Below are 27,424 nucleotides of genomic sequence, written 5' to 3'. Positions count from 1 at the left end.
AACATTTAGTAAATTCAAAATGTTGTAAAACCGTCACTGGTTAAAATAACCAGACTTTATTTTCCTATCAGTTTTTATTTGTTCATATATTATCTTATATTTCTAATGGAATTTTTAAACAGAATATTAAATGTTTATATAAATTTATATAAATGTTTATATAAATTTAAACAGAATATTAAATGTTTATATAAGATGTTTATATAAGATGTAGATGAGGAAGTTTTCTAGACAGTGCTTTCATGTAAAAGATTATACTCATGGTCAGCTAAGCCAAGTGCTATTGACTATGACCTCACGTTTTGAATTGTGATTTTTAGTATAGTTTTTAAATAAAGTTATCGTCTTAAAGAAATAGCTTAAATAACATCTAATCTTTTGATCTAATGTGCATTACTTATATGTTAAACATCATTCTTCATTTCAATTAGTTATTAAATTACATTTAATCTTTTGCAAGGAGCACCCACTTGTAAGTTAGGAAACTGTCATTAACTGGACAACCTTGAACACAACAGTTTCCTTCTCTGAATTTCAGTTTCCTCAACCACTCCAGTACTCTTGCCTGGAAAATCCCATGGACGGAGGAGCCTGGTGGGCTGCAGTCCATGGGGTCGCGAAGAGTTGGACATGACTGAGCAACTTCCCTTTCACTTTTCATTTTCATGCATTGGAGAAGGAAATGGCAACCCACTCCAGTGTTCTTGCCTGGAGAATCCCAGCGATGGGGGGGGGAGCCTTGTGGGCTGCCATCTATGGGGTCGCACAGAGTCAGACACGACTGAAGCAACTTAGTAGCAGCATCTAGAAGATGAATGGGATTTAGCCATTCAGCTGGGATCCTACTGTTTACTGGGCATTGTCATATACTGGAGATACTGTGAAGATAGCAGCATCTTTGTTGTCTTTCTTCAAGGATAAAGGAGAAAGTAGTATGTTATAATGAAAGAATTTCCTGTTAAGATAACACTATGCCAATATAACGTATACTGATCATCGTAGTATTACCCCTGTAAATTTCAAGGTAAAAAGAACAACAGAAAACAAAAACAAAGAAAAAGAAAACCACTTTTCCCTGAGTGAACAGGGTTGTCACTCTTCTTTCTATCCTAGACTCATCTCAAAAGAGAGGGTAGACATAATCAGATGACTGTTGCACCCACTTGGGTGGCTGTAATGTAAAAGATAGATAATTGCAAGGATTGGTGAAGATACCATAACTTTCAGGCACTGCTGGTGAGAATGTAAAATGGTGTAGTCACTTTCTAAAACACTTTGGTAATTCTTCAATATGTTAAGCACAGTGTTACCATAAAACCCAGCAGTTTCAGTCCTGAATATATATACTGAAGAGAATTAAAAACATACATTCACACAAAAATTTGTACATGAATGTTCGCAGCTGTATTATTCATAAGAGCCAAAATTAGAAATAGTCCAGATGTCCATCATTTGAGGAATGGATAAATCAAATGTATATCTAGACAATGGAAGGTTATATGGTAATTAAAAGAAGTGAACTAGTGATATGTACTGCAACATGAATGAACTTTGAAAATACTATGCTGAATGAAAGAAACCAGACACGAAAGGCCATATACTATAGTATTTCATTTATATGAAATACCCAGAAATGGCAAATTTATAGAAACAGAAAGCAGGTTGTTGGTAGCCATGAGTTAAGGGGAGGGAAGAGTGGGAAGTACTGCTAGTGGGCTTCATGCTTTAGAGGTGATGAAAATATTCTGGAGTTAGTAGTGGTGATGATTGTATAAATCTGTGAATATGCTAAACACCACTGAATTGTATTCTTTAAAGGTAGTTTTATGGTACCTGAATTATATCTCAGTAAAATATTTTTTTCAAAATCATTGAAAGATAGAGATTCATCAAAGTGGCTTTCTCCTTCAGTCCTCTTCCCAGGAACTTTGAAAGAGGAATGAAATAAGGTCTGAAATTAACACTTTATCAGTCAGAGAAGTAGAAGCCCTAGATAACATATATAGGACTTATATAGAGATTTAACTTTCCCTGTAATAATTTCTCATCTACTAGCTACATAGTAGATGAGAGGCTGTTGCTTTGGTGTCTTCTGCTAGAATTTGAAGTGAGCCACCCAGGCAGTCAGGAAGGAGGATGGGTGTGAAGTGGAGAAGCAAGGGCAAACTGGAGCCTGCAAGAATGGACCAGAGACCTTGAAGACAGGTGAATCCACACACGTGGCTCACTGCTTCCAATTTCCATGTTAGAATTAACTTGCAGGAGAAACTGGTGACCTTCATCCAGCAACTAAACACACAGGAGCTATAACTCTGTCTTGTGCCTTGCACCTACCTTTCAAATTTAAAAAGGTGGCAACAATTTCACTTTTGTCTTCCAGTTCTCAGATGAGATGTCTCATGTAGCCAGTGCTGCAAGGACAGGAAGTATGGAAAGCATAGCTCCTGTTATACTAGCTTGGCACATTAACAAATATACTATGTATACTAACTGGATTAAAACAAAATAGGTGGGAAAATCATGTTAGAGAGGGGACCAGATCCTTAGGCAGAGTAAAATTTATTTTAGGCACATGGTATATACTCAGTTATTATTAGTTACTGTTAGCTTTCTGGAGATGTATGTTGAATGCAGCTATCAATCATAAGGGACCTTGGACAACCAAGGAAAGCTAGAAAAAAAAATGATGGAGGGATATTTGGCAGGACTCAACCTGCTCACCTGACAGGTGATGCCTACACTGACTATACCTGGCACTAAGCATGTGGCTAACACTCCCTGTGCTGATGGACATCAACCTTCTCTTCAGAGCCATTGTTCAATTCATTCACTGTTGTGTTCCCAGTGTTTATTATGATGTCTGCCACATAACAGGTGCTCAGAAAATATTTTTTTGAATTAATGTGTGATAAGTACTGCATAAAGATTATTCACTTAATAGCAACAATTTTGTGAAATCAGGTATGATTGCCATTTTTTAAATGGGGACATTGAGAGTCTGAGTTTGCACTTATATAAAGTCAGACAGCAAGTGAGAGTTTGAACTTGTTTCTTTATAATTCTGAAGAATGCATTGGTTGGGATATGCTGTGCATCTCCTTGGTCCATGCATTCAATTATTTTTCTCACTGGCTTATCCTTCAGTTTCTTATGAGCTTTGTTTCTGTAACTCATCAATGGACACATGCAGATAAATCTAGGAATTGGGAAGCATCATTTATGAACTCCTTGGGGCTGAGAGTCACGAATTCTATACTATGACAACTTCACCAAACAGATAGTCTTGTTGGTGTCTGCTTACATCGTCGAATGGCAGCTATAAGCTTCAAAGGATGCAGTCTGCCCTACACCATAGTAGGTGCTCAATAAGTACCTGTGAAATGAAGGTAGCAAAGACTGGATGACTGGCTTTCTACCTGTTTTAGAACAGAATACATACCCTATTGATGATAAATCATTAGTAGCCTCTTCATTCATGAAGGACACAGGAAGCATGATTTCATTTTTAAATCATTGATTAGCTTGAGGCGAATCATCTGGTGAATGTAGGGTCTAAGAAGGTGGGAGATAATCTGTCTGCAATTGTCTGTAATTCTCCTCCAGATGCTCCAGACAGGTCCCCTGCTGATTTCTTTAAAAGAAGAAAGTGTATTTTCTCCTCTCCATTTTAAAGGAAGTATAGTTTCAGCCTGTGAATCATTAAGTGCCAGTAATACCCATAGCTATTTTATTCTAATAAACCTTAAAAACAGTTGGTTTGCTTAGCAAACATTCAGAAGATAGAAAGTGTGCATTTTCCAAAGGGATCTTAATACTTGATGACAAGTGGGGTCCTGATAGAACAATACGGTAAATATCTCTATAAATAACCATCATTTTCTCCTTTATTCACCCGCTCTTCCACAATGCCTTTATGCAGAGAACATTCTCATGTTACGGAGGGAGAGCTTTATCTGATGATTAAGTATCTCTCTGCAAATCACCAGAATGCCACTTCTAGGATGGCATGCATTTGAAAAATAAGATTATAAGAAACATAGCAAAGATTACAGACCTTTTTGACTGGGATAAATATATAATAGCAGTTACTTCCAAGGGCAAGAAAAGAGAGGTCATCAATGCATCAGTTTCCAAAAATTACTGCACAATTTTTCCAGGTTTTTCCAGACCCTTAACAAAGTGAGAGGCTCTTGAACTTTACTGTGAATCTTTCATGCAAGACTTTAGCCAAAAATATTAATGTCCTTACCAGTATTGGGCATATGAAGTTCTCTAAACAGTTTAACAAATAAAGGCAAATTTGGGATTTTTTTCAGTGAATTCAAGATAAAACCTGAGAATTTATGAATTATTACTAGCGAATGAGTATTTTTATGATGAAATTACAGTATAATATTTTAATTATACTAACAGAAGCAGAGGATATTAAGAAAAGGTGGCAAAAATACACAGAACTGTACAAAAAAGATCTTAATGGCACAGATAATCATGATGGTGTGATCACTTACCTAGAGCCAGACATCCTAGAGTACAGTCAAGTGGGTCTTAGGAAGTACCACTACAAACAAAGCTAGTGGAGGTGATGGAATTCCAGCTGAGCTATTTCAAATTCTAAAAGATGATGATGTGAAAGTGCTGCACTCAATATGCCAGCAAATTTGGAAAGCTCAGCAGCAGCCACAGGACTGGAAAAGGTCAGCTTTCATTCCAATCCCAAAGAAAGGCAATGCCTAAGAATGTTCAAACTACCATACAATTGCAGTCATCTTACTCATTAGCAAAATAATGCTCAAAATTCTTCAAGAAGGCTTCAACGGTGTTTGAACCAAGAACTTCCAGATGTTCAAGCTGGATTTAGAAAAGGCAGAGAAACAAGAAATCAAATTGCCCACATCTGTTGGATCATCGAAAAAGCAAATGAGTTCCAGAAAAACATCTACTTCTGCTTTATTGACTATGCCAAAACCTTTGACTGTGTGGATCACAACAAACTGGAAAATTCTTCCAGAGATGGAAATACCAGACCACCTTACCTGCTTCCTGAGAAATCTGTATGCAGGTCAAGAAGCAACATTTAGAACTGGACATTGAACAATGGACTAGTTCCAAATTGGGAAAGGAGTACGTTAAGGCCATATATTGTCACCCTGTTTATATAACTTGTATGCAGAGTACATCATGGGAAATGCTTGGCTGCATGAAGTACAAGCTGGAATCAAGACTGCTGGGAGAAATAACCTCAGCTGTGCAAATGACACCACCTTTATGGCAAGAAGTGAAGAGGAACTAAAGAACCTCCTGATGAAAGTCAAAGAGGAGAGTGAAAAAGTTGGCTTAAAACTCAACATTCAGAAAACTACTATCATGGGATCTGGTCCCATCACTTCATGGCAAGTAGATGGGGAAACAATGGAAACAGTGACAGACTATTTTGGGGGGCTCGAAAATCACTGCAGATGGTGATTGCAGCCATGAAATTAAAAGATACTTGCTCCTTGGAAGAAAATCTATGAGAAACCTAGACAGCGTATTAAAAAGCAGTGACATTACTTTGCCAACAAAGGTCCATCTACTTAAAGCTTTCATTTTTCCAGTAGCCATGTATGGTTGTTAGAGTTGGACCATAAAGAAAGGTGAGTACCAAAGAATTGATGCTTTTAAACTGTGGTGTTGGAGAAGACTCTTGAGAGTCCCTTGGAGAGCAAGGAGATCCAGCCAGTTAGTCCTAAAGGAAATCAGTCCTGAATATTCATTGGAAGAATTGATGCTGAAGCTCTAATACTTTGGCCACCTGATGCAAAGAACAGACTCATTAGAAAAGACCCTGATGCTAGGAAATATTGAAGGCGGGAGGAGAAGGGGATGAAAAGGATGAGATGGTTGAATGGCTTCACTGACTCAATGGACATGAAGTTGAGCAACATCTGGGAGTTGGTGATTGATAGGGAAGCCTGGCATGCTGCAGTCCATAGAGTCACAAAGAGTTCGACATGACTGAGCTACTGAACTGCACTGCACTGAATGTTTTAATAATCTGGTAGTCAAAGGCAAGTGATAGCCATATTTAGAATAGGTTGATAATATCATGTATGCTCATTTTTTTTCAGATGTAAAATGTTTAATTATTATTTAAAACAAATATGCATCATATTATGAATTAGTCATTTTCAAATTTTGTAACGTAGAAGATCCGTATTGGGGTGGTTGGTTGAAGATGGGAAATAATTGTGGGATTGTGGTCTAGATTCATCATCTTTATTTGACTAGCCTGTCTCCACAGTATCCTCAGCTAATATCCCTTTTTACCCATTTTTAGTTGGAAGTTCTGCCTAATATATCATGTATGAAAAGGTTCATCTATCAAGTATGGAAGTTTAAGAATTAGTGACTCAGGTGAAAACGCAAAAGACTTAAATCTTCTCTCTCTCGCTCTTTATTTTTAAATAATAAGATTGCAGAATTCTAGTGACAGATTTTAGTAAAAGAAGCAGTGTAAGAAATCCAGCCAGCAGCCCACCAGGCTCCGCCGGCCCTGGGATTCTCCAAGCAAGAACACTGGAGTGGGTTGCCATTTCCTTCTCCAATGCATGAAAGTGAAAAGTGAAAGTGAAGTCACTGAGTCGCGTCCAACTCTCAGCGACCCCATGGACTGCAGCCTACCAGGCTCCTCTGTCCATGGGATTTTCCAGGCAAGAGTACTGGAGTTAGATGATAGGCAAGTCAAATTAGGGGAGAAAGTCAGTCCTGGGCTTTGATCCCAAGAAGGTCATTAGACTCCCCAGCTCAGGGACTTTTAGCCAAGATAGTCACTTGGTGGTTGTACATCATGTCAGTTCTGATAATAAAAAATATCCACAGAGCACCATCAAAAAGCACAACACCAAGATGACAGATTTGAGTGAGTCAGTGCAAAAGAACTAACTAAAAGACGGACTATGCTGCCTACAGATAGAATGATTTTTCCTCCTTGAGGGAAAAAGCAATAAATGGTAGGTAATTTGTCTCTTTGTAGGAAAAGAGAAAATGAATCACATACACAAAAAAATTCCCAGTTTTAGGGTAGTGCACTGTCAAAATGGATGATACTCCCTTAACCTGATGATTCATTTATGTTCTATTTCTTTAATTGCTTTAGAATCTGCTATATAAATATTTGGTTTTTGTTTCTCGAAAAGGGGAGCTATACAGCTTATGCATGAAAATCGTGAGAGGATGATTTGAGGGTCTGGTTTGGTATTTAGCTGCTTTTTCCATCCCAGAGTTGACTTCAGTGGCTGTCATATCAAAGATAAGTAGGGTAAATGTCAGCTGAATAGCAATGTGTTATATGCCATTACCTGTGTGATCGCAAGCGTGATGTTGCCATTTATAGAAAGGCCACAGCCCATATTAGTCTATGCAATCCAGGATTTCTAGGGTCTCAGAATGTACAGATTATTGAATTTTGACCACCATTTTCAAACATTGCTGGTTGTATGTAAATTAAAACTTTTTCCAACCAGCTTTATTTCTGTATTTTATTCTTGAAGTTTATAGAGGGTAATCTTCTATGAGTGTGCTAAATGTAGTCCCTTGAAGAATCCTTTACCTGAGCCTGCCTTAGAAGACCAAATCATAAACAAAGATAAATGGGTTGAAATCTAAACATCCTCTTGACCTCAGTAGCTTTTGGGCACAGATAAGTTCCGAATGGTATACATATTGGATCGGTCAAAAAGTTCATTGCAGTTTTTCACTAATGTCTTATTGGTCAACCCAATCTTTCCTACACTCTGATTCTTGCTTAGACCTGCTAGTATCGAGCCTCCCACCCACTGGGCAGTCTTACAGAGAGTACTGAAAATGCTGAAGTGGCTTCTCTGGCAGTCAGAATTACGATGTAATAGCCGCTGTGTTTTTCTTCTCTTGCTTCTGTTCCAGTGTTGATGTTCTCTGCTTATGAATTCTTTTGGGAGTGTCTCTGTCCTCCACTATTGCCAGTACCCACCATGGGAACACTAAATGTTAAAAAGTGATATGACCTAAAACTCTGAAAGCATCATGTCAAGGGGTTAGATCAGACATGTGGGGCATAGAAAAATAGGATGGCTCAATTTCCAATCAGTGTCCCTTTTGTCACCTGTACTACACACACCAGCTCTGTTGTGCTGTGCATCTTAGAGGGGCTCGCATAAGATCAACCTCTTCCGCTGCTGCCTGCAGCTTCTTCTCCGAAGGGACAGCCCCAGTATGAGGAGGTGGGCAATAGCCTTCCACACATTAACCACTCACTCTCTGGCCTGAGGGCTTTGCTCATAAAAATCTTTCTCTTTCAAAGTGTCCGTCCTCTCCATAATTAGACTTAGATGGAAAGTATGGTCAGAAACTCCATTTATTCCCAGCTTTGACAGCACTGATGCCTCCCTTGGTTCCAGAATTTTACAAACTTGTGATTTGAGGACTCTTGTGCTCACCATATTAGGGGCATGAAAAGACACCATACTTGGGTGAAATCCCAGATGTGTCTAGCACCATGTCATCTCTACAAATGGTATTGTAGAGGAACTAGAATACACTATGGAAACTTCAGAGAGGGTAGGTGCATTAACACGTACCATGGGTGTTTATTGCAGTGCTTCATATTAGCTTTTGTTCACCTTCAAAGCATTTCTCTGTGTTGGCGATAACATTGAGAAATTACACATCAGTGGGAAAACTGCTTTCCACATTTTTCTTTCAATGATTTGTGCTTCTCACTGGGGCATGAACACCTTGGGTTCTGTCCAAATGGTATTCAGGACAAGTTTCTTCAAACAGTGCCAAGATGAAGTGGTACAGCCTGCTCGGTGCATGGTAACCACAGAGTAAGTCATTTTGTTCCAACCCATATGGCTTTTGTATTTTAAGCACAATTTGGAAGCCAGATTGTAGTGTTGAATGTATTTTTCCTCACTACATGGCTTTCATTTGTTCACACTAATTTCCTTTGGAAAGGAACACGATAACCCGTTTATCTTAGTCCTGACTGACCTGTTTTGAACAAGGATGAAGGTAGTGAGGAGAGATGGGATGAGTCCAGACCAGGTTGGTTCATGTAAGAGAGGTGATGAAAGGAACTGGGAATGGTTACCCAGGTGAAGGGACAAGTTAGGGATGAGTCTTGTCTATAAAGAACTGAAGAGATTTCATTGAATTTTTCAGAAATGCTGTAAACATTGACCTTTCCCAGTTTGACCACTCTCAGCACTAATTAGTACCTTATATTTTTGCTGTTGAGCTCATTCAATTAAGCATTTAAGCAGATATCATGCCTTATTATTATTTGATTGTTTTATATACCTGGTTTTTGTTTCTTCAATAATTATAAGCACCTTTAAATTCAGGAAATTGTCATTCCTTCCTTTAGGCAAAACTTATGCTTATTACATTGAATTACATGTGAAGGTAAATTCTTTTTTTTTCTTTTAATGATCTATCTAAGGTCATAATATTGTAAACGTGTGGTGGAATTTAGTCTCTGCTTACCATGCAAAATTCAGAGGCAAAAATATTAGGACTTTTAAAACAGATTCTTCTTTATTGGGCTCAGGAATATAGGTTGGAAATTCAAACCCAGAACAGAACAGACCATAAGAAATTGCTGATAAGCTTTTATTGAGTATAAAACTCATAAAATTTCAAACTCTGTTGGTCCTTTGGGGCCACTTATCCAATGCCCGCACTTTATTAATGGGCAAATCAAGGTGCAGAGACACAAGCGACTTGCTCCAAGTCTCAGTGAGAAGTGAATGGAAGGAAACCTGAGCTTGGGTCTTCCTTTCCCTGTATTATGCCTTATATTGATATCATTGTTGTGGTTTTCAAAGTGTCCTGGAAGCCCGTCAACAGGTTTGGCATCACATTTTCATGAAGTTATAAATGTCTTTCTGTAATAAATGGGGCTATATAGGCAAACAATAGGCATTTGGTTGCCTTTCAACATCGAGTGTTACTGCAAGGCTGTGACCAAGATCTTACATCCGTTTAACAAATAATTCATTTTCAAAAATAAAAAATAAAAAAATAATAATTCATTTTCATTTCTACTAAATGCCAAGCACTGGGCCAGGTGCAGAGAACCCAGTGTTCTAGATGACATCAATGTGTGCTTCTTGGCTCTCACTTCTGCTGATTGTCCCCAGTGGTACATGTAGTCTGAAGTCTAGTCAAGTCAGTATCCCACATGGCAGATAGCCCTGCCACAGTGATAACCATATCCTTGGCCATAGGCAATAAAGAAAAGTGAACATGATAATTTAATGGCCAAAATAGACTCTGCTGTATAAGTTTATGTGTAATAGTTACACAGATTTTTTTCAAGCATCTCCAAACTTACTTTTTGGTATATATAATTTTTCTAGTTATATACTATATATAATTATAAAGACAAATACAATCATAATAGTTATATATTGACTCACTGCATGTATTCTTCAATAGATTCTGAAATGAAAACAAATATTTTATTGGAGAGAAGTGTCCTTCTCCTACACATAATTTGTCCCCTACAAAAGATAGAAGAAATTTCTATGCTTAGAATGCTACCACCTGGCAGTAAACTTGACTATCAATTCACGTGGCTTTTACCAGCTTTGAAGCCAGGCAATTCTTGTCAAATTTCTAGTCTGAAGAAATGTTCATTCTTTCACATTTTGAACCTTGGGTATTTATTGTGACATTCTTTCATATTTGCATAATTCAAAGTTGCATAAAATTAGACTGCAATGTTTTCTCAGGAGGGTGGAAAACAAAAAAAGTTGGAACCTTTGAGCAGGTGGTATAAACATTCAGGAAAAGTAGAAGATGTAATCCCTGTTCTTAAATAGCTTCAGCTGCATTAGGAAAATCAAACAGATGTATATAAAGCACATGAGTACAATCCAAAGCAGTATTTCTCAGCCTTTTTGCTCTTATGTTCCCCAAGAGCTTTTCCAGAATTTTTTTTTTCTAATTGCCCCCTACTCCATGGAAATTTATATTACAGATCTACTCTCTGTTTATGTTCTATCTGTATATGTGTGCTTCATACACAATTTTAGTAAGATTTTTAATTCCTCAGTAACCAGTTTTCATCCTCTTAGGGGTATAATTTCCCTCATTTAGAATGCATGGTTTAAATAATACAGGCCTAAGTATATGATAATAAAATAAAACACAGGTTAACTACATATAAGACCCTGAAGATGAGAGTAATAGGCACAAGGCATGGACAAAGATGTATAAATCAGTGGCTACAGATGAAATATGAAAAATCAAAATTAGCCAATATTTAATTAAATTTTGACATGTACACACTATATTTAAAATGGATAACCAACAAGGTCCTACTTTATAACACAAAGAACAGGTCAATGTCATGTGGAAGCCTTGATGGGAGGGCAAGAATACATGTATATTCCTTTGCTGTCCACCTGAAACTATCACAACATTGTAAATCATCTATACTCCAATATAAAATGAAAAGTTTAAAAAGATGTTTGTGAAACATAATATTGTACCAGTTTCATGTTTTGTTCCATGCTAAGCTCTGAAAAATTATATTACATTTGAAAACAGTTTGGAAGTTAGATTTTCTCACTTCTTAATAATCCCTGAGAAAATAAGTTACTTATAACCAAAGTTCAAAAACTGAATTATTTAAAACATTGCAAAATCTTTGTAGCACCACACACACACACATTTAAAGTGGGACATGAGTACATTTAATGTATGTCACATAATGTTGGATGGCAGTTCCAAAAATAGGCTTGGGAAGACTTCCTCAGGAGTGAAAGCTGAGTCCCACCTTGACTGCACCGTGGGTACAATGTGCCAGAATTGGTATATGGAAGACAGAGGGAAGCAGAAGGAGGTGGCAGCTCCCCTTGGGCATAAGTGGTTGGTATCTTTATATATGTGTTAAAGAAAAATAGTTAACAGAATTAATTATCTTTGGTTAAGGAGCCCTTTTTACAAAGCCCCAAAGGCAATATATTCATTGTACAGACTGAGTTCTTAGCAAGTGTGAAACAGACAGAGATGCATACACAGACCCACCCTGAAAACAAAGAAGATATGTGCCATTTTTTTTACTGTTTTCCAATAGAATCCTGTTACTTCCTGTGAGCCCTGTTTAAGTTTGTTTTTAATTGGAGCATGGGGGGTGGGGATGGGAGGGGTGCGGTTGGGAGGAAGTGAAAAATCTTATGATCGATGACAAAAGATAAAACAGAAGCTGGCTGTGATATAAATTGTTTCAGAAATAACTTGGGTTTATTCTGCTTATATTTTAGTTGATTAGTGTTTTAAAGTTTCTAAAAATCTTAAGTGATGATTTTCAGTACAGTGTGACAAGAGGTCACTGATCTTGAGTTTTCACCACAGGTTGCCCGATTTTCCTGGTTATCATGGGCAATGATAATCTCCTTTTTGACAGATAGGGTTTAGGAGTTGTCCCACATTGAACTTGGATTTATTATGAACATCAGGTCTGTATTGATCTTCATTTTTCCAACCTCATTTCTTGTTTCTTTCAAGTTACCTCTAGGAGATATGTAATATTAGGGCTACAGAGGATGCCTTGTTGAGAAAAGTTTGAAAAGTTGGCTTTGGTTATGTTTCAAGTTTACATTCAGAATTTCAGGGAAAGGAAGTTGAATTGGATTGGAATGTTGGTAATAGTAACAGCTTGCAATTATGGGACATTCAGACTTTTTCAGATTTCAGTGTTGTCACTTTACAAGCTTCTTACAGATGTCCACAGGAGTAATATGTGCATTCTAGAATCTTTGAAAGATAATCAGGGAAGTGAAATGACTTGTCTGTAATTATCTAGCCAGCCTATTGCTTGGCTTCCTTCTATTTGCTGTTGTTTAAACTGTGACCCTCTTGCTCTTTTATAACTTTTCTTTTTCCCATTTATTTGGGGGGGGGGGTAATGTTCTGTTATTTTTTAAATTTATTTTGCACTTTTCTCCTTGTCCTTTAAAAAAGTACATCTGTATTGAGCAGTTCCAAGTCTCATATAATGAAGGTAAAATGAGTCATTAAATGTAAACCACTGCTTGCCTTTGAATTTGACATTTTGGCCATAACTTTATCTTCTAGCCCCTGGACATATGCCCCTCCCGTTTGCAGTGATCTTTGGTGAAACATCTCACCTCTGAACTTGGTTTGCTCATGGCCAAATGGAGAATTTGTTACCCATTACTACTTGAGACGGATTACCTTGACTTCCCCTGGGTGAACGGTGCGACTTGAGGAGGTTCCCTCGGTGTCAAATAAGATTGCTAGTGGTGCAGCCCCGCCTTGCAGGACTGGTGAAGAGTGGATGCAAGTTGGCTGCAAAAAAGTCAAGCTCCTGAGGGCAAATCGGAAAGCTTAACTGCCGAAACCGTAGAGGGTACGGCCCTGGCGCTTGAGAGCGTAGACCACATCCCTGGCGGTGCCAGTCTTCCGCTTGGCGTGCTCGGTGTAGGTGACTGCGTCCCGGATCGCGTTCTCCGGAAACACTTTCAGGACCCCGTGGGTCTCCTTGTAAATGAGCCCAGAGATGCGCTTCACACCACCACGACGAGCCAGGCGGTGGATAGCTTAGTGATGCCCTGGATGTTGTCGCACAGAACCTTGCGGTGGCGCTTAGCCCCGCCTTTCCCCAGGCCTTTGCCGCCTTTGTCGCGTCCCCAGAAGCAAATCAACAGCAACTAACAAGTGGGTTGTATGCTCTTTTCCATAGAGAATAGATAATGTAAGGCTTGCTCTTCTCATTATACATTTTGCTACTTAAAGTTATTGAGCAAAGTTGAGGTTTGAGAGTTAAGGAATATGTTTTTAACGGAAACATCATCAGCATCCTGGGCATCTGGAAAATAAACTTTTCTAAATAGCAAATGAAAGATCACTGGCAACTTTGCTCCTAGAAATACTGATATGTCAGACTTAAAGATAGCTTCTCAGTAGAGAACTCAGTCTTCTCTCATGTGGCTAATCTGTTCTGGTGGAAAGATGGCCAAGGGTGTGCACCTCTACAAAGGTTGACAGTAAGATGTGTTTATGCCCAATGAAGGGCCTACTCTTTTGCAAAGGGCCAGAGCTCCTCTAATGTTACCACTAATAAGACTTTTTCAAAGAGCCCTTGGGCTTCTTTCAGTGTGTCTGGTTGCGGAGGAGAATTCTCTTAAAGTAGGAATTAATGGTTTTATTTACTTTGTTAGGAAGAGCATATGTTTGAGTTATATTTTTTTGGCTACATTTCTCTTGATCTCTAACTCATAACTGAATTCTAATGCCTCGAGGCATTTGCCAGATGGCCACATCTTAGGAATGGTCCAAATTTTATTCAGGTGATTCTCTTTCATAGTTCACCCCCTCAAAAGAATGAAAAATATATTTGCTCAGGATATAAACATTTTGATATGAATGTGCCTCTCTTTTAAGCAAGAGAAAAAGAAAATAGTAATACTGGTCTCCTGGAAATTAACCAGTAAATATAGATGGCCAGAACAGAGCTTATAAATGGGTAAAGTGATATGATATAGTTTATACAGGAAAGTGAGGCCATATACTTCTAGAACACCAAACTTGCCTTATCTACCTCATCTCTACCTAATAGGAACAAGGTAGTGGAAGAGGAAGGATAATTAATGCTTGGTTAGATCCCGTTATTACTTGCCAGTAGCCATTGGATTTCCATTTCTGATCTAGTTTCTGAGACGTCTTTATTTTGTGATCCCTTAAGTCAACAGTTGTCAATATTTCCATGTTTTATTTTCTCCTTTTCTTCCATAGATCAGCTTGGTAAATAAGTATGTCCAGTCTCTCATTATCTTTCCTGTTTGAAACACATACTTTAAGAGATGAAGAAGGCTGAAATTGGTGCTTATAGAAAGCTTCCAGCTTGCTGATATGCATTGCTTCCATGGAGTAGTTTCCTGATCCCTATTATGAAGTTTATTTTTAAATGACACTAACAAAACACTAGCCAGTTTGAATTCCTTTTCCTATTTTCAGAAAACAGTGAATTGGCAGATATTCAGAGAACTGGCAGATGTTCTGAGAACCAGGGCTTCCCTGGTAGCTCGGCTGGTAAAGAATCCACCTGCAATGCAGGAGACCCTGCTTCGATTCCTGGGTCAGGTAGTTCCCCTGGAGAAGGGAATGGCTACCCATTTCTGTATTCTTGCCTAGGAAATCCCATTCATAGAGGAGCCTAGCAGGCTACAGTCCATGGGGTCCCCAAAGAGTCAGACATGATCGAGTGACTAACACTTTCAGAGAACTAAAAAGAACATAGGACATATCAGAATAGGATTTTGGAGCTGGAAGTGGAACTAAACACCATTCAGTCTAATCCTTTCTTACTGCAGGCAAAAACATGTGAGTTCAAAGAAGTTAAGTTCCTTCCTAGTACATGGTTGAGCCGGGACATGAGGAATTGCTTTTCCACTCTTTGACCAGTGCTTTTCCACTATCAAAAAGAGTTATAATGCACAAGCAGGACCAAAGGTATAAAACTTCCATTCCAGAGAGGAATTTGCCTCAAATGAAGTTTGCTTAGCAATTCTAGTTCTGTCTCCTGCCTCCTTTCTCCTCCTTAATTATTGTTGTTAATTTGTGTTTATTGATTCATCTGCCAGGTGAACTATTTCATTGTGCAAGCTGGTATTAGAAACCCTCTTAGAGATTACACACTAAAAAGGACAAAATGTGGCTGTAATTTAAAACCTTGTTTTCCAGAACTTTACCAACATTTCTCTTATGAGAAATAGATTTTTCTTTGTAGCAGTCAGTTCAGCACCCATCACAAGATTGTTGGAAAGATGAGAAACTGGTTTCTTTTCCTTTCCTGTTCTTATTTCATTATTACCACTATACCTTTTCAAACTCTGCTTCATTACTTCTTTTGGAGGATGGATTGACTAGTTTACTGATTTATTCAATAAATATTATATTTGGTGACTGCTATATGCCAGTGTTAGGCTGAACTCTGGGAAACAGAAAGACAAAAACAGTACTGAGTTCCTGAGTTCCTGTGCACTTATCATCTAGCATAGGGAAGAGGAAACCTGTGGCAGAGGGACCAACTGGGACTAAGTGGCAAGAGCAGTTTCTTGTCTTTTTTTGCAGCAAGACATAGACAGAAAATGATAATATTGTATGACAAATGGCAGGACTCTGGTAGTAATTTGGAAGCCTGACAGGTTATTCTTGGATAGATGCAAATGAGCGATGTTATAATAGAGCCTGGCTGTGCACAGCCCTTAGCATGCAGCTGTTAGTATGTGCCATTACTCCACACCCTGTTACCAGGCAGCAGTTACCCCGGGACTGTTAGTGGTCCTGCTTATCCATGGGTCGGTAATGCAGTGGGCCCCTCCCCCAAGCGACCAAATGTCAATAAATGACCGTTAGTGGTCCTGCTCAGCCATTGGTTGACACAGCAGTAGGCCCCTCTATCAAGTGACCAGTTGTCAATAGGTGACCCTTAGTGGGCCCATTGGAGAAGGCAATAGCAACCCACTCCAGTACTCTTGCCTGGAAAATCCCATGGACGGAGGAGCCTGGTAGGCTGCAGTCCATGGAGTCGCGAAGAGTCAGACACAACTGAGTGAATTCACTTTCGCTTTTCACTTTCATGCATGGGAGAAGGAAATGGCAACCCACTCCAGTGTTCTTGCCTGGAGAATCCCGGGGACGAGGGAGCCTGGTGTGCTGCTGTCCATGGGGTTGCACAGAGTCAGACATGACTGAAGTGACTTAGCAGCAGCAGTGAGCCCATTGGGCTTCCCTGGTGGCTCAGACAGTAAAGAATCCACCTGCAATGCAGAAAGTATCGGTTCTATCCTTGCATTGGGAAGATCCTCTGGAAAGGGAATGGCTCCCCACTCCAGTATTCTTGCCTGGAGAATCCCATGGACAGAGGAGCCTGGTCAGCTATAGTCTATGAGGTCACAAAAAGTTGGGCATGTCTGAGCGACTAAGCGCAAGCGGGCTAATTTCATCCAACAGTCAGAGGAGAGGTGGTCTTCAGGCTGAGAGTGAGGTAAGAGGCAGATCCTGACCTTCTCTCCTCAGCTTGGATCATCAGATGAGCTGGGGCCCAGGGAACAGGTTGGGGGCTGTGTCCTACAGGGCTCTGGAGCCCATGCCGAGTCCACACACTGGCCAGGCCCAGACCGTGAGGTGGCAGTGGACCTCTCCCTCATCCCTGTCTCTGCAACCTAATGACAGCAGCTGTCTACCTGGGTCATAGTCTGAGAGACCTGCCCCCATGGTGCCAGTGGTTTGAGAAGCTTGAGGGCCAGTTGGGTCCTAGGCATTTAGCTCCCTCAGCAATGACAGGTGGGCAGGGTTTGGGGACCTGGCATTGAGGGCACTGCTGGCTGGTCTCTGCCTCCTCTGAGCCAAGACCAGGACCTCAGGGGGTGAAAGTTTTGTCTTGTGACATTGCCCTTTCTTTTCAGAACAGAGAATAACATTTGTTTGGTGAAGATTTATAGGAACATGATTAGCTGACTGTGACCTGACCTCAAGAACAAAGGATCTGACACCAAGAAGTTCACACGCATCTCTCTCACCTTTCCTAGAAAAGGGCTTTTCTGAAAGCTTTTGGGGAATTTGGGGTTTTTAAGGCATGAGCCACCTGTCTCCTTCTGTGGCCTTCAATAAACCTGTCTCTTCTCCAAATTCCGATATTTTGGTATTGTTTGGCCTCACTGTGTGATGGGCATATGGACATGAGTTTCTATAACAGTATGTCCTGCCAACCTCAGGCTCCATAAGCCAGCCCAGGGGTGAGATGATCAACTTCTAGCCCTGGCTTGCTGGTTGGGATGTCTTGCAGTAGTCTTGGAAAGGAAATGTTTTCCTTAAATAAGGAAGTTATAGTAAAAATGGAGGAAAAGAAAAAAAAGATTAACCTGAAAGATATTGGGGAAATGGGGTTGATATGGCTTGGTGAGTAGTTGAGATATGGGGAAGAATTAAGGATGATTCTTGAGTATGTGACCTGATCACCTGAGTGCATGATGGTGCCATATACTGAGATGGTAAATCTTGCAGTAGATGGAAAAAGGAGGCAGAAGCCGTGATTATGCTTGAATTAGGCCCTTGAATGAAGTGAAGACAATTTCCAACAGAATTGACTGGGATCTGGGAAGGGACGGGCTGGTTTAACCTCTGCTCAAGCCTGACAAGTTAAGGAAAATATAGCTGTTTGGAGATCTCTGCATTTGCCCCTGAGTCCTGATACGACTTTTTAAGATATGGTTTATATTAAAGAGTAAAGTTTTAAGTAAGGAAAAATATTTTGTATAAATTTGTAGTGGGGCGCAGTGAGTTTTCAGTTGATGGTTCTGTGCAATGGAGACTCTGAAATGGAGAGTTTGAACACAGAAGATTTATTGGGAGTTCTCATTAGAGATAATCCTATAGGTAAGTGATGAGAGGAAGAATGGACAGAGGGAAAAGCAGATGTGGGATGAGAAGTCAGCCAGTTCAACCTGGAGCTCTGGATGCCACTTCTTGATACTGAACATGGAGGCAAGAGGGCCTGGTCTTTCTATCCCCACATGAACCATTTTTTTGTGCCTGCCTTCCAGAAGAGGGCATAACTTGAATGCACAAGAGAACGTGAATGCAGAAGAGAACTTGAATGGCACAGTTCTCAGAACAGGCCCGTCTCCAGCCAGTGAGGAACATAGTTGTGAGCCGTTAGCGGCCGATATTGCAAGTAGATGGGGGAGAGTAGGATAGCCACGCCAGCTCTGAAGAAGGGATCTGGGTGGAACCCTGGAGTATCCACCACTCTGATAAGTGAAGCCTTCTGGTAGTCAGTCTCCATAAGCCTGGCTTAGAGAGGTAACTTGGCATTCACTACTGTGTAGAAGATCATTGAGGTCATGGGTATGATCACTGTGTACGAAGAATTAGAACAGAACCTTGGGCAATGTCAAAACTTAAGGAGTAAGGTAAATAATGGAGCCCGAAACATGAAGAGTGTCTAAGGAGGTTGGAAACTCAAGGAATACTGGTCACTGGAGCCAGGTAAAAAAGACACATCAGCAGTGTACAGTGTTGCAAATCAACCTATCTGTGAAACGGAAACAGAATCACCAGCACAGAGAGCAGACTGGTGGTTGCCTAAAGGGAGGGGGTTGGGGGAGGAATGGACTGGGAGGTTGCGTTTAGCAGATGTTAAGTTTTTATATACAGAATGGATAAACAACAAAGTCCTACTGTATAGCACAGGGAGCTATATTCAATATCTTATGACAAACCAAAATGGAAAAGAATATATGTATGACTGAGTCATTTTTTGACAGCAGAAATTAACACAACATTGTAAATCAACTATACCTCAATAAAAGATGATGAAAAAAAACAAAAACAATGCAGTGTGTCAGGAAGGCCTTGAAAATGCCAGGTGGATTTAACAACCAAGGACCAGTTGTGATTTGAGGGAAAGCAGTTTTGTTGGCATTCTGGAGGCAGAAGCCAGATTGTAGTAGGTGAAGGTAAGAGCAGAAACAGAGTAAGTGACACAGTGTGTGCAGACAACTTTATTAAGAAGTTTGTGCGTTAAGGAAGGAAGGTGAGGTACAACGAAGGAATGTGCAGAATGGAAAATGTTTCACCGTGTTTTACTTGATTTTAGTGAAGGGAAGATTTGAGCATGTGTGAGTGATGATTGGGGAACAGTGCGCTAAGAATCTGAAAAGATATAGAGGTGAGATGAGGAGGCTGAAGAGGAGGGAAGGGGTCAGATGCAAACCACAAATGGAGGTGGAAGCCTCAGAGTATTTCAGCTGTTTAAACTGGAAAGAAAACAGCTTACGTAGAGAGCAGCCCTTTTAAGAACTGCACAATAAACATTGGTTATAGCAACAGATGGAGTTTGATTCAAACTCCCTATTATCAGAGGCAATGCTGCAAAATACCCACATGCGTATAAACCTTCTCTGAAGCCACTGGAAAATACTTAGAAAATGCGCTAGGCTTAAAGAGGCAGGGATGAGAATGCAGTCTATAACAGCTTCAAAGTAGCCCTTCAGCTAGAACACTTCAGCTTATTTTAACAAGAATGCTTTAAGCACCTAGTATGTGTAAGGACTAGTGACAAAGATGTATACTGTGCAAAGAGCTGTGGACTTGTACTTGGGACACAGGTTCAATTCTTGACTTATTGAGGACTTTCAGGGAGAATTCATATATTTGTTAAACAATTTTCCTTCTTAAACCAAAACCATTATTTCTGGTGTTTGAAAATATTAGCTTTATGAGTTTGGCAAGTGGTCAAATTTGTGGTCCTCTGTTTCCTCATTTTTAATATGTTGTTTGATGATTGCTAGGCCTCCTTTGAGATCTGATGCTCTGGATTCACAAGATGAGAGCTTTGAGGTGTGACTTAGAAAGAAGACTGTTGGTAACCGTGAATTGTCCCCAGTTCTCAGTACTTGAATTGATAGCATTAGATGAGATTCATAGAAGTTAAGTGACTTGCCAAAGTCCCACAGTTGACCCTTGAGGATCTTGGTAGGAACTTGGCTGAATCCCCATCTCCCATTTGAGTCCTCATTCTTAATTCTCAAGTTCCTACACCTAGGTGATCAGTGTCCTGTGTGTAATGAGAATACCCACAGAAATAGGTAAGCATGGATTATCTCCTGAACGGCACTCATTTATGTGGTGCTCATGATTTTAAAACATTACTTTTGTGTTAAAATTTAAAATGGCTTAGTAAAGAACAGAATATAAAATTAAAGGGAAAATGAAGTTGCCAAGGAATTTAACAGTTTACAAAATTACATTTGGTAAGTACTTTCTAAAGTTTATATGTATTGGGGTATTTATCAGCACTGCCTTTTGGGTTACTGTTCCAGATGCTGGGTTTGCTTCCTTTCTCTCCCTTGCTAGTAAAAATATTTTGCTGCAAAGTCATGCAAGTACTTTCAACCAAATGGCAGTATTTTCAGCCCCCAAAGAAAAGTAAATTGTAGAGAAGGAGGGCAAGTGAGGTTGACTATTTCATCTGGAAAGACTGATAAATCACCGGAGGCTCCAGCTCAATCAATGCCCACTGAGAAATGTGGACATCGGACAATGCCCCAGTGTTCCAGTGGGTAATGAACAAATGTGTACAGTGGAGAAGAGATCGATCTCTTATGAGTGCTATTATCATAAGCATACAGCATGAAACATAGTTATTATTTGGGACAGGACAGCACAAGCAGGTGATACTCACCACTGTTAGTAGTATAGCTCCTTGATGTGATAGAAGAAAAATCTCTTATGTGGGTTCTCATACTGCATGGAGGTCAGTAAGACTATTCAGGTGCTCTTCAATAAGAGCTTTGTATTTATATACTTTTATTTCACCCTTTTAACATTTTGTATGTTTTCTAAAGTGTATAATATACAAATATAATAGTACATGTGTAATTTACCGTGAAGTGCATATATTAAGGAGTATACACTCAAATTTATTATATTAATGGGGTGCATTATCAAGGTTTAGAGGTTTAAAGACAAATTTCTGAAATATCTGTCTGGACTTTGGCAGTAAATCAGTGGAGCCTTCATCTTTTGTCTGGTACTAATGGTTAAGATCAGAAGTTGTTAGACCTTTAACCACAAAAACTGATTCCTTGCTTCAGTGAAAAGAGCTGGAAAAATGACAAAGATGGCCATTCTTTATTTATTTCATGCTCTTTATATAATAGGCTCCTTATGAATGGATATTTCTGTATAAGGCCTTTGGAAAAGCCATCACTGGATCGATATGTTAATGTGACAGGCTCTCCAAACTGAGGAATGTCATTGCTGTTTTGATTGGAGTTCTAGAGAAGCAAGAAAAAGCATCACAGAAATTGGACAAACAGATTTGGCTAATGCAAGCAATATTTCTTTATCAGGAGTACTTAGTGTTTGTTTAGGGCCTTTTATTTTGGCATTTTACTATTTTTGGGATCTCCAGAATTTGTTTTAGGGCTTCCCTAATAGCTCAGTTGGTAAAGAATCTGCCTGCAATGCAGGAGACCCTGGTTCAATTCCTGGGTTCCCGTTGTTCATGATTTATTCTATAATAAGCTAAAGTAAGTTGAACATCTAAAAATACCAAGAGGGTACAAGACAGTGCATTTGATTTCCAGAGGTTTGTATAATGCTGGTGTATTTTGTGGGAACCTTCCTATGTATGGGGGAATGATTCTCTGTAAGGAAGACTTTGAGGATGGTTAAACTTGTGAATAGTCTAGAATTAACCAGGATGTAATGAACCGTGGGTAGAACTGTGCTGATTTATGACTGATTTTTTTTTTCTTTTTATACTTCTTTCTTTCTCTCTGGCTGCATTGGGTCTTAGTTGTGGCACATGGGATCTTTCCTTGCGGCACAGTAGTTTCTCTCTAGCTGTGACAAATGAGCTCCAGAGGGACTCTGTTGTGGCTGAAAGGCTTAGTTACACTGTGGTGTGTGTGATCTTAGTTCCCTAATCAGAGATCGAATTCATGTCCCCTGCATTGCAAGGATTCTTAACCACTGACCCATCAAGGAAGCCCCCTTGACTAAATTTTATTAGTACTTAGCAAAGTGAAGAAGTGAAGAAATTATAACATTATATTTAAATCATAGTCTAAGTTTATTTGTTTCCAGTCTTATGCTGGTGCTAAAATATTCTCTTTTTTTGTAAAATTATGGTGAGAGTAATAAACACACACATACACACATACATATGTAATTATTCTTTTCTAGAAAATAAAAGAAGCATTTGTTCCCCCTCCCCTGCCTGCGGATTACTGACCTCCCTTAAAGTGAAGTCGCTCAGTCATGTCCGACTCTTTGTGACCCCATAGACTGTACCCTGCCAGGCTCCTCTGTCATGTCCGACTCTTTGTGACCCCATAGACTGTACCCTGCCAGGCTCCTCTGTCCATGGGATTTTCCAGGCAAGAGTGCTGGAGTGGATTGCCATTTCCTTCTCCAGGAATCGAACCCAGTTCTCCCGCATTGCAGGCAGACGCCTTACCATCTGAGCCACCAGGGAAGACCTCCCTTAGGCTACTAACAATTTACTACTGAACTTGCTTCAGTGGTTTTTCAGTGACAAAGTGAAGGCCAAACCTCATGCTGTGTGTATAAGTGTTATCAAGCTGCTGTACAAAGTACCACAAACTGAAGTGCCTTAAAAGAAATTTATTTCCTCACAGTTCTGGTGGCCAAAAGTCTGAAATCAAGGTGTCAACAGAGCCATGCTCTCATGAAGGCTCTGGAGGAGGAGCCAGGAGTCTGCCTTCCACCCTTCCTAACCTCTGGTGGTTGCTGACAATCCTTAGCAAGCTTCAGCTTCTGGAAGCATCACTCCAGTCTCTGCTTCTGTTTTCATGTAACCTCCTCTCTGTGTGTGTGTGTCATTTGTGTCCAAATTTCTGTTTCCTTATAAGGATACCAGTCATTGGATTATGCCCACCCCTCATCCAGTATGACCTTATCTGAGCTAGTTACATCTACAGGGATCCTATTTCCAATAAGTTTACATTCCAAAGTTCTGGATAGACATGAATTGTAAGGGACCCCATTCAACCCATTGCATTTGGCATGAAAGATTGTTCATAAGCTTGGTCACAGTCTCTTAGGCCTCATCTTCCATCCACTTAATCCCATTCACTCTGTATTTTGCTACCTGTGACTACTTAAGTATGGATGCTGGATTTCTGGTTCCAAATTAGGCACTCTCTGAATATAGCAAATATTGAGATAACACATATATCAGCAAAAAGAGTAGTAATGTAGCTTACTCAGATTGTTCAGGGAAGAAAGATATATATCTTGTTTATTTTAGTGGAATAAATTGGTACATAAAATCAAAGTAAAGGGTATACCTTTTTTTTCTGAAGAAAATAAAAAAGAAAAGAAAAATACCTTGAGGCCTCATAATTCCTTTTCCTAATAAATGAGTCTAAGGAGAAAAGTCAGAGAAATAGAAAACAATTTGTGTGCAAAGGTATTACATAGGGAATTATTTTCAATAACAAAAAAATGGAAAACAAAGGAAATAGTCCATGGTAGGGAATGTTTAAATAAATGAAAGTGTATACATTTCTATACCCTTTAAAATTTATGGTTTTAAAGTTGTGTTTTTAAAAATCAAGTTGATATTTGGAAATATTTACAATAAGTTTTTAAGTGAAAAAACCTAGAAATGAAATTATATGCAGTATTTCCCCATCACTTAAAGCAGGGGTTCTCAACTAGGGGTGATTTTGTCTCCAGGACACATGTATGATGTCTGGAGACACTTTGTTAGTAGAGCTAGGGGAGAGAAGGACCTGCTTCTGGCATCTAGTAGACAGAGGTCAGGTGCATTGCAAATGTTCTATAATGCACATGGCAACTCTGCTCAAAACCAAAAATTTATGCAGCCCCAAATGTTAATATTGTGACAGTTGAGAATTCTTGATGTAAAGCTTGTAACTGATTTATTTTTGCTTTTCTGTCTCTCTTCTTTAAAACAGAAATTATATCTTTTTCATAGGGTTGTGGTGAGAATTAAGTTAGGTAATGTAAGTAAAGTATTCAGAACAATGGCTGGAATTCCCAAGTGGTAAAGAAAATGCCCACTAATCCAGGAGACTTAAGAAATGTGGGTTAGATCCCTGGGTTGGGAAGATCCCCTGGAGGAGGACATGGCAACCCACTCCAGTATTCTTGCCTGGAGAATCCCGTGGACAGAGGAGCCTGGCAGCCTACAGTCCATGTGGTTGCAAAGAGTTGGACACAACTGAAGAGTCTTAGCACACACACAAGCACAGGGTCGTGGTGAGAATGAAGTTAGGTGATATGAGTAAAGCACTTAGAACAGAGACTGGAGCATGGTAAGGTATGCAGGAAGTGTTAGTTATTATCTGTCACAGTGCAGAGAAAGAAGAAATACTCCAGAATATTGCAGTGATAACATTACAAGTGTTGCCAATAAAAGACCATCGGGACTGTACCTGTAGCTGAACAAGTCACAGCCAGGAGGACAGACACCATGGAGGATCATGGGGTGTCTTAGCAAGACAGTGTTAGAAAGGATTATTACAGAGTTTGGGCTTTGGTTGGATGACTTGTGGGAGATTCTAGGGAAACAAAAGTGCTGTCAGAAAGTGGGCGCAGGTCTGTGACTGAGCATCTTTATAAGTCTTATCTGTAGGGAGGGCAGATGAGTAAGGATAGAGATGTAATTGGTAAAGAAGTAGCAGGCATACATTTTGAATGAAAGAGGGAGTGCCTGATATTTTGTGGGAGGTACAGTGACTTTGTACTCATCTGTGCTCAGACAAAATTGTGAAGTAGCCTTGATTAGCCTCATTTTATCACGGTCTTAGACTGATCTTGTCTGGGGCTGGTATTTTGTATGATAGTTTATATTCAACAGGAAAATAACATGGCCAGCAGTGAGTGGTAGGTCTGACTCTGAGTAAAAGAGGCTGCTTTTTCTTTCTTTCTCCCTGCCTCCTTTCCTCTTCCCTTCATCTATCTCTCCCTCCCCCCTTTCCATCCTTCCTTCCTTTCTCAGTACTTTAAATTTTCTTCACACTGTAAAAATATTTTCTTAACTTTCTACATTGAACTTACTTTTGTTATCAGAACAAATACACATGAATTAAAAAGTAAAAAATGGCATACTCATGGAAAAAGAAGTCAGGTCTGCAGTATTCTGGAATAAAATATCATGTCCGTAAAATAGGCATAAGGAAACAATTGTGAGTAATATGTACTCTCACCAATATTACTTCATGACCGTTGCTATTGAGGAGCTTGGGGGAAAAAAAAAGGAATGTAGCTATTTGTTTGCTGGAGCATTCCCTAGGTGGCTCTCTTTAATATAGAAGTTATAGGGAAAGGTTCTTTGTGGTAGTGGCTTTTTAAATGAATTACACATACAGATATTGAGTTGCTTCTTCACAGGAGGATATCAAGTTTGGATGACATTATGTATCGCTCAATTGGATCTTGATTTATAAAAAACAAGATGTGGTTTGTCTGTATGCTTTTAAAGAAAAGAAAAAAAAACATACAGTCCATATGAAAGAAAGTATGAATGTCTTCAGGGTTCCACATTCAATAACAAGCAAAGAAAATAACGAAAAATTGGATTTTCTCTCTGAAATTTTCTACCAAGTGCCAGGACAAATACATTAAATGTATTTTATGCAACAACAGGAAGCAAATATCCTCTATGACATCCTTACAATGTACATGAATTCTCTTTATATTCTGAATCCTTTTGAGATTGGGTTTTCGGGTCTGTTGAACTTTGAATGGATTTTTAGTTATTATGTAATCTTTATTTTTAAAGTTAATAATTTCAATTCATTATAACAATTTCAAACAGTACAGAAGGGTATAAAATGAACAGAAAAATCATTTTTCTTTTCCCAATTCTGATCCCCTAGTGACCTTCCAGTTCTTATCGAATTCCACATTTGTGACAGATATTACTGAAATTTTTTCTCTTTTTAATTGGTATAAATGTATTTATTTTCAGACTTGAAATCTTGATGCAAGTTTGGGTGATAAGACAATATGTGCCATGAGGCCAGGCCTGATTTTCTCCTGGTGGGATCACCTCAAGTCGCTGTGCATTTATTTGCTTTTCAGTTTGAAAGAGAGAATGTCTCCTATAGAACAGCAGGCATCCTCATCTCAGCGAATGCTTTTGTATGAGCCCAGTGATTCAGAAAAGAAAACATTTTTATTCTCCCTGTCTCCATCTCCCATATCCTTTCACAGAGACTTGTAATTAACCTCATATTTCCCTATCAAATATCACTCCCTCTTGTTTGCTTCTGTTTCATTTACTCATCACTTTTAGTCTTCACACAAAGTAGCTGAGCTTTTGAAATCATCTCCCTTGCTAATCTCTTCTGCCCTACCCATTCCCACATTTCCCCTCCTAAAACATAGATCTGGATCATTCCACTCTGAAAAATTTCTCATGACTCTTACTGCTTCCAAGATGGAATCTTCTCTTTTTAGCACACACTTCAAAGCTTTTCTCCATATATTCAACTTCTTTCCAGGTGTTATTTACCCTCACTCACTGCTCCATAGCCTTTACCTAATAATGATTCATGCAACCGGTAGTGCTTATGTGTCTGCTGTGCTACCCGATTATGTACCATTTCCATTCCGCATATTCAGTGGGAACATGTAGTCACTTATTTTAGTCCCTTTTGGAATATGCTGCTCTTCCTTTTCCATCAAGAAAAATCTATGTCCCTTAATACTCAAGATCCTCTTTATGCAGAACTTCCTTAGAGTCCTCTGTATTGACCATCGTGTTCTTCTCTTTATGTGCTGCTAGTACTTTGCTTATACTCACCAGTGTACACTCTTCCTTTGACAGTAGATGGTTACATGTGGCTTCCCTATGCCCTGTGAATGT

The 27,424-nt window shown here is 39.3% G+C and overlaps 1 protein-coding gene and 1 pseudogene across 3 annotated transcripts in view; one reads left to right on the top strand and one right to left on the bottom strand.

Moving 5' to 3' along the window:
• The window catches only part of SGCD (sarcoglycan delta), a 1,076,456-nt gene that overhangs the window by 205,159 nt on the left and 843,873 nt on the right, over positions 1-27,424 (top strand). The window lies entirely within an intron of this gene.
• On the bottom strand, positions 13,283-27,167 carry LOC102176793 (annotated as a pseudogene).

This window comes from Capra hircus, chromosome 7 (genome assembly GCF_001704415.2).
Source record: "Capra hircus breed San Clemente chromosome 7, ASM170441v1, whole genome shotgun sequence".
NCBI classification, from domain to species: domain Eukaryota; kingdom Metazoa; phylum Chordata; class Mammalia; order Artiodactyla; family Bovidae; genus Capra; species Capra hircus.
The sequence above is the reverse complement of the archived record's forward strand: the minus strand, read 5'-3'. Positions and strand labels throughout refer to the sequence as shown.